Source organism: Brassica oleracea, chromosome C4, assembly GCF_000695525.1.
Source record: "Brassica oleracea var. oleracea cultivar TO1000 chromosome C4, BOL, whole genome shotgun sequence".
Taxonomy (NCBI): domain Eukaryota; kingdom Viridiplantae; phylum Streptophyta; class Magnoliopsida; order Brassicales; family Brassicaceae; genus Brassica; species Brassica oleracea.
The window spans coordinates 33,630,973-33,639,368 of NC_027751.1; the positions used below are offsets into that span (position 1 = coordinate 33,630,973).

The 8,396-nt window shown below is 26.3% G+C and overlaps 1 long non-coding RNA gene across 2 annotated transcripts; it reads right to left on the reverse strand.

The window, feature by feature from the left end:
* Window positions 1-6,323: 6,323 nt before the first annotated feature.
* LOC106342795 lies at window positions 6,324-8,010 on the reverse strand. 2 transcript variants are annotated; one of them, XR_001269892.1, is made up of 5 exons: window positions 7,561-8,010; window positions 7,215-7,309; window positions 7,024-7,150; window positions 6,713-6,889; window positions 6,324-6,596 (listed from the first exon to the last, which is right to left on the reverse strand). It is a non-coding gene; the product is annotated as an uncharacterized LOC106342795 (long non-coding RNA). The 2 variants fall into 2 exon arrangements; XR_001269891.1 differs by having other exon boundaries at window positions 6,326-6,596; window positions 6,713-7,150; window positions 7,561-7,991.
* Window positions 8,011-8,396: the final 386 nt, after the last annotated feature.

Consider the following 8,396-nt stretch of genomic DNA (forward strand, 5'->3'; position numbering starts at 1 on the left):
TATACTTTCTATTTACTTAATATCTATATTTTACATTTTAAGATAGATGTTTAATATTTAATGTACTCTTTCCATATTTTAAAAATTGTGCATTTACTTATTATTGTATATATAATTCATATATTTATATATTTATAATATTTACTTATTATTTATTTTTCTATATATTGAGTATTCATCTTTCTTATACTTTATATTTAGTTAATATGTATATTTTATATTTTAAGATAGATGTTTAAATATTAATATTTTTTTCCATTTTAATGTAAAACAGTGTTTAATAGAAGAACTTGGACAAATAGTCAAATAGTTATATTTATGTTTTTTTTCTTTTTTTATAAAATGGTAATATTACATTATGGAGATAAGCCGTTTTTTTTAGTGAAAAATGATAATCTTATATATGTTTATTGTTGTTTTTCCATTATTTTTATGTTGTATGTTTACATATTATTGTTATTTTTAAATGTAAAATGGTAATCTTACATATGTTTAATGTAGTTTTTCCATTTTTATGTTGTATGTTTACATATTATTTATTATTTTTGAAATTATATATAATTTTTTTTTTTTACAAAATAGTAATGTTACAGATAAGCCGTCTTTGTTTTAGTGAAAAATGGTAATCTTACATATGTTTAATGTAGTTTTTCCATTTTTATGTTGTATGTTTACATATTATTTTTTAAAAATAAAAATGTAAAATGGTAATCTTACATATGTTTAATGTAATATTTCTATTTTTTATGTTGTATGTTTACATATATTTATTATTTTCGAAATTATATATAATGTTTTTTTGTTTTTTTTTTATAAAACAGTACATTATGGAGATAAGCCGTCTTTTTTTTAAGTGAAAAATGGTATTTTTAAATATGTTTAATGTAATTTTTCCATTTTTTATTATAAAAATTAATTATAATGTAGTATAGAAAAAAAATGGATCTTTTGAGGCTCCGTAGAGCGTCCACATCAGCAAAACAAAATTCTCTTGAAAGATGACACGTGGCATTATTATTTAAAAAATAGAAACTAAATAATAAGTAAATTTGAAATATTAGGAAAAATAAATAATAAGTAAATAAACAATATAAGAAATAGAAACATTGCATTAAACAATAATAAGTAAATATACAACATAAGGAAAATAAATAATAAGTAAATATATAATTAAGAAATAAAAAAATTAAGTTAAACATATATCTGAAAAATGTATAGTATAATAAATAATAACTAAATACACCATATAAGAAATAAAAATATTATATTAAATATTTTATCATAATATTAGAATAAATAAATATAAAATAAAATAAAAATAATAAGCAAATATAGTATATAAGAAATAAAAATATTACATTAGATATATACCGTGATATTATCATTGATATAAAAGCAAGAAATTTAGAATAAATAAATATACAAAATAAGAAAAGATAATCAATAAGTAAATACAATATAAAAAATGAAAAAGCATAAATTAAACGTATATCTGAAAAATGTATAGTTAAGTAAATAATAAGTAAATATACAATATAAAAATATTACATTAAAAATTAATTATATTATTACGATAAGTAAATACAAAAATAAGAAAAATAAAGAATAAGTAAATATACAATATAAGAAATACAAAAAATACAAAAAAATATATTACACATCTATCTGAAAAGTATATAATAAAATAAATAATAAGTAAATATACAATATAAGTAATAGAAATATCACATTAAACATCTATCATAATATTACAATTTGATATAAAAGAAAAACAGTTAGATAAGTAAATATACAATAAAAAAGTAAATATACAATATAAGAAATGGCAAAACTACATTCAACTTCTAACTAAAAAGTGTATAGTTTAAATTTTTAATATTTCAAGATATTTTATAATTAAATATACAATATAAGTCAAACAAGCATACAATATAAGAAATATAAATATTACTTTTTAAAAATTATATATTAAATATTACAGTATAAGATTACCATTTTTCACTAAAAAAAACGGCTTATCTGCATAATGTAACATTACCATTTTATAAAAAAAGAAAAAAAACATAAATATAACTATTTGACTATTTGTCCATGTTCTTCTATTAAACATTGCCGTTTTACATTAAAAATATTAAAAAAAATTAAGATTTAAACATTCATCTTAAAATGTAAAAGACGGATTATCTCCATAATGTAACATTACTATTTTGTAAAAAAAACAAAAAACATTATATATAATTTCAAAAATAATAAATAATATGTAAACATACAACATAAAAAAAAGAAATACTACAATAAACATATGTAAGATTACCATTTTACATTTAAAAATAACAATAATATGTAAACATACAACATAAAAAAAATGGAAAAACTACATTAAAGATTTCTTTTTTTCACTAAAAAAAGCCCCTTATCTCCATAATATAACATTACCATTTTATATTTAAAGATAGATGTTTAAAACTTAATGTTTTTTTCCATTTTTAATGTAAAACGGCAATGTTTAATAGAAGAACTTGGACAAATAGTCAAATAGTTATATTTGTATTTTTTTTCTTTTTTTATAAAATGGTAATGTTACGTTATGGAGATAAGTTTTCAGAATAATTTTTTTCGCTGATGTGAACGCTCTATGGAGCCTCAAAAGGTTCATTTTATTAGTATAGACTTATATTGTTTAATTTAGTTTTTTATTTCTTAATTGTATATTTACTTATAATTTATTTTCTTTATATTGTATATTTACTTATTAGTTTAATGCAATGTTTGTAGTATTTTCAATTTTTATGTTGTATGTTTACATATTATTTATTATTTTCTAAATTATATATAATGTTTTTTTTTACAAAATAGTAATGTTACATTATGGAGATAAGCCGTCTTTTTTTTTAAGTGAAAAATGGTAATTTTACATATGTTTAATGTAGTTTTTCCATTTTTATGCTGTATGTTTACATATTATTTATAATTTTCAAAAATTAGTAATATTAAAATGTAAAACTATATTTTATGCCATGTGTCATTTTTCAGAATAATTTTTTTCGCTGATGTGAACGCTCTATGGAGCCTCAAAAGGTTCATTTTATTAGTATAGATACGAAGTTTTTCAACACAGAATTCTTCACAGTTTCATTTTTTTCTTGTCACACTCTTCATTGTTGGCATAAGAATAATCAAAAAGTGCTTTTGTAACCAAAAGAATTTTTTGTAACCAAGAAATTTCGAGCCTAGACCAAAGCAGTTTAATTTCTACGAGAGAAGCCATGATTTAAATCTATTGTCCCAGTAGATTTACACAACAATAGAAGTCAAACCAAAACTATGTCTTTAAGCCTTCAGCTGCAACGGCTAGCTTCTGGGAAAACGATAGAAGGCGTACGGATTTTTTCCCCTTCCACTATTCAGCTGAACGACCGTTTTTATGCTCTTATGGACACGGGCTACTGAATTGTCACTGACAGCTATAACACCTTTAAGATAGATTGTTCAAGATCTCTTCTCTTATGCTATATAAACAAACTAGGGTCGGTACGCCTGAGTTTTTTGTTTAAATTTAATTTTGATTATATATTTTGCATATTTATTTAAGTATAATATATTATAAAAATAGAAGTAGTTATATGATTATCAAATTATTTTTAATTTTATTTTTATTTTGTCTACGGATTTCGAATTTCAGTATCCAATTTTTTTTTTTTTTTGTTATTGGAAAATATATATATGGTGATGAGCAAAAATAAGAAATATTCATTAAATTTTAGTTATGGTGTTTGATTGGTTGGACTATAGATATGTATCATTTCACTTACAACTTCTTATATCTTGTGTTTTCAATTAGTCTCTAAATAATTTAATGGACCCTCCCCTTTTAGATCTACAACCTTACTTAAGTTTTTTTTAAATCAACGGTTTAAATGTTATATTATTTTCTACATCAAAAAACTTACAATTACATCATTAAAAATTACAAATAAAATTCTTTCAACAAATTTTATATATTTATAACCTAGCTAGTCGGACCCATGATCTAAATATTCTTTTATCTTACTTATATAATTGTTTCCGTTAAATATTGTTAAATAGACAACCAATCATTTTTTTGAGTTTTAGAACCATTCATTTCATAACTTTCACGGGTGTTTGGAAATTTTCTTTTTCAAAATTTTTGTTCCACTTTGTCCTACACCATTTTTCTTTATATAATCAATTTTGTGCAATGACCATAACCGTATTATTATTTTGAAATTGGGTGTTGAACAAAATAGTTATTACCAAAGTATAACAAATTCTCTGTTGTGATTTTTATATACTCTCTCTGCTCTCGAAAGAAGGATTTTCTAGAGTATTCACGCATATTAAGGAAACAATTAATTTTTTATAATTGAATTTATTATTTATTTTACTATACATTTTCCAATAAATATCAACCAATAGTATTCAACCAATTTAAATATTTTCAATTAATGTTTCTTAAAAGTATATAACTTTTCAACATTAACTACTAAAAACATCTTAAAATTTTAGAAAATCTATTATTTTGGAATAAAAAATAAATCTAGAAAATCTTACTTTCAGAAACAGAGAGAGTATATTATAGTTGTGATATCACATGATAATGCGCGGATATGTAAAACTGAGGTTTTCCCTCTTTAAACAAAACAATATAGACAACAAAGCTAAGCTATTAAAATATGTATTGATCGTGTTTTCACTTTAGTTCGGTGTTTTCAGTTTCGTTTCCACATCGCACCTTCTAACCAAATATGGCAGACTTTATTGTTGACAATCTCCATATTAAACCACTTCCTTTATGTTATGTAACATTTATTATTAAAATTATTTTTGATAATGAAATTACATTTTGTTGACAAATTTTAAAATTTATTGTTGACTAATTTAAAGTTGTTTAACTTATATAAGAAATAATAGATATAATAATGACTTTTAGATAAGTTTAATTATTTGTAAAAATAGTCATTCATTAATGGTATTTGAAAACTGATATCAAACTTGTGGTATAACTGAAATTTCTCTTTATTTTTGTAGTTTAATTATTATTTTTATTATCAACTAAAAAGATTTATAGAAACTATACAAAAAAATTCTAAATTAGTAGGTACATTCACCGAATGGAGGGAGTAGGTTTTAGTGTGAAATATAGATTTACTTTTTTAATTAACTATAATTTGGGGGTAACAACTAGGTCTGAGACTTTTATCCGAGATCCGGATTCGATCCGAGATTCGATCCGGATCCGATCCGAAAATCCGGATATCCGGAGGGACCGAATCCAGATCCGGATAGTAAAATGTTGGATCCGTCAAAACCGGATCCGGATCTGGATATCTTGATTTCTTAGTCCGGATATCCGGATCCGTAAGTTTTATTAATAACTATTTTTAAAATAGTAATATCTATATATAAAAACTAATTTTATTTAATATATTTTCATTTTTATAATAGTATATGTAAATTTTATGTAAATTTTGTAATATTATACATAAAAATAATTAAAACATTATATATTTTTTATTTTTAAATTATTGTTAATATTTTATATGTATTAATATTATTTTTTATTTATTTTAAGGATCCAAATCCGGACCCGGATATCCGCCGGATATTACAATTTTTAGAAGGATATCCGACACCCAGATATCCGAGAACCCCGGATCCGGATATGGATAGTAAAATTATGGATCCGCCGGATAAGGATCCGGATCCGGATACCTTAAAATTGCCCGGATACCCAATCCGTTCCAGACCTAGTAACAACCTTATATATATATATATATTGTGGTTTTAATTATTAATCATAATTTTTTTGTTGCTATATTAGTTAGTTTTATGTTTGCCAAAAAGGGTAGTTGTATGTTTTCTGGTATGACAACTTTGCTTTGTTTCTGTTATTTTTCATATGTCCTTTTTGACTTCGTAATATTTTTTTCCTGCAAATTAAATTTAATATATACTTCGTATATGAGCGGTTGTGATTTAACTTATAAGATATTGGTTTTTCAAAAGAGCTTATAAACATATTATCTTTTTTTTTGTGATTTAACTTATAAGATATTGGTTTTCCAAAAGAGCTTATAAACATATTATCTTTTTTTATTTATCTCCATACAATTTCTTTTTGTGTTCAATTTTTATTTCATGTCTCGTTATTCTCGTGTTTGGTGTGTGTTTCCTTTCTTAAAATGCTCAAGTTGTTAGTATAATAAACTATCATTTGCTTTTCGATTATTGTGTAGTGTAAATTTATTAAACTTATGTAGAGAAGGTGTGATGTGTAACACAAAAGGTTCTTCCGTTCAGAAAATCAAAAAAAGAAGGTTCTTTAATTTTATTACAATGTAACTTTCTGGCTCGCATGTGGAGCATGGCACATCAACATAATTTATGTCACATTATCTTTGCTTCTACTGATTTTGATGACCATAAACTAATATGGCTTATGAATATTTGTTGCTTTTGTTTTTATGAAACTTCTGATATTATCTAGGAATTTATCAAAAGAGAATTCTAATCTTACGACCCTCTGCTTCCTGCGTTGGGAGTGTAACATCATCCCAAAAGGCAAAGTAGCAAACCTGAATTCACAACAAAAAAACTTCAATTCAGGAATGCGGCAGACAGAATAGTTCAAAAAAAGGACTAAAGATGTGTTCAAAAATAAAAACAGTTCAAGAGAATCAGAGTGACAAACCTTTTGAGTTGATGCCTTAGACATTCCAATAGGTTGGTAAAGGTTATTTCCCCCACCAAAGGCACATGTGGAGACTACAATTTGACAACCTCGCATAAACTTCTTATCCTCATCTGAAATCCTAAACCCTCCATTCTCGTTGAAAAACCCAATATGCACCGAAACTGTCTCACTCACCTGATCACAACAAAACAGCACTCAGCAATCAAGAAGCATAGAATGATACCAAGTGATGACCTGAAAACTATTCTCTCTCTCAGCAAAAGTCTGGTTCCCCGTTCCAAGTAAACAAATTAAAATGCGTCCCGTACCCACGAACATGAGAGCTTGGATCTGTAACGGTTAGGTACACAAGTTTCTTAACAAGGGAGCTTGACTCTTTACGCTCTAAGATATTAAGATTCTCAAGCTCTTCAGGAGGCAGAAGCTTCAAACAACCTGACACACACAAATCTATCAATGGCAGATTCAAAGATGAAATGATGATGGAGAGAGAGCTTACGTTGCCAATGGCTTTAATTATTTGTTGATAGAATCAATCTCCTTCCTGGCCAAAGCAACTTCTTTCCTCATGGGGTTAGCTAAACCTTCAAGTTCCTGATATGTAAATCCACCACTAAGCTTCTTAGTCATCAAGCATAATATTACCGAGAAGAAGCAAATGGATTTGATCCACATAACTCATATAAGCCCCAAAAAACATACTATATCATGTCTTTCGTGATATTGATCAATTCAGTTCTAGGCCTAACATTAAAGTCCGATCTTTTACAGAAACAAAATCTAGAAGAAAAGACTTTTTTTTTCAATACATAAGATTGTGATGAGGATGATAAAATTATACATACCTCACCAATCGCCCGATCTCTTCTTTGACACAAAAAAAAGCTGAGCTTAATTCCTTTTCCAAACCTCCCTCTTCGTCTTCTCGATCTCCTCTTATTTGGCCATGAAAGCCGAGAAAGGTGGTTTGAAGAGGAGCCAAGCATACCTATTTATACCGGGAAAGCACCGCCTATACGAAGCTTAACACACATTAAGTGCAGATCGTGGCCAAAGGAGTTAATAGCATGTTTAATGCGATGGATGTCGAAGCTACCACGTTTCAATTGATAGAAAGAAGGCGAAAGTACTTGATCGACACCAACAAACGGAATCGTCACACCGATTCTGCACAAAAGTCTCTCTAATGGCGGAACACGACGATCGTTGATGAAGCCTAACACGCCGTTAATCGTAGAGACAGAGGAAGAGCGCCTAACCCTAATCGACGAAACACTGCGGATCGATAACAATACGGGTAGAGGGCTTCACGCGGTATGGGCTGCATATCATCGAAAACCAATCCAAGCCCAAAACGTGAGAGATGAGACAATGGACGGAACGCAGCGTTTGATTTAAATGGACAGGTGTCAGCAGCAGGTTAAACTATTCGATGACAAGAGAGTTAATCTCTGCTTTATTAACTAGGTGATAATCCGCGCCCTGCGCGGAGCGAAAAGATTATTAAAGTATTATAACTTTTAATATGTAGACATAATAAAAGTTAAATGCATAGTAAGAAAAATATATCTAAGAAAGTACAGATTATAGCGAAGAATTTTAGTATGTAAATATAAATTTATATGCGATGGCCTTTAAAATTAAATTGTATATTTGTTTGCATGCGGGTAAATTATAAATA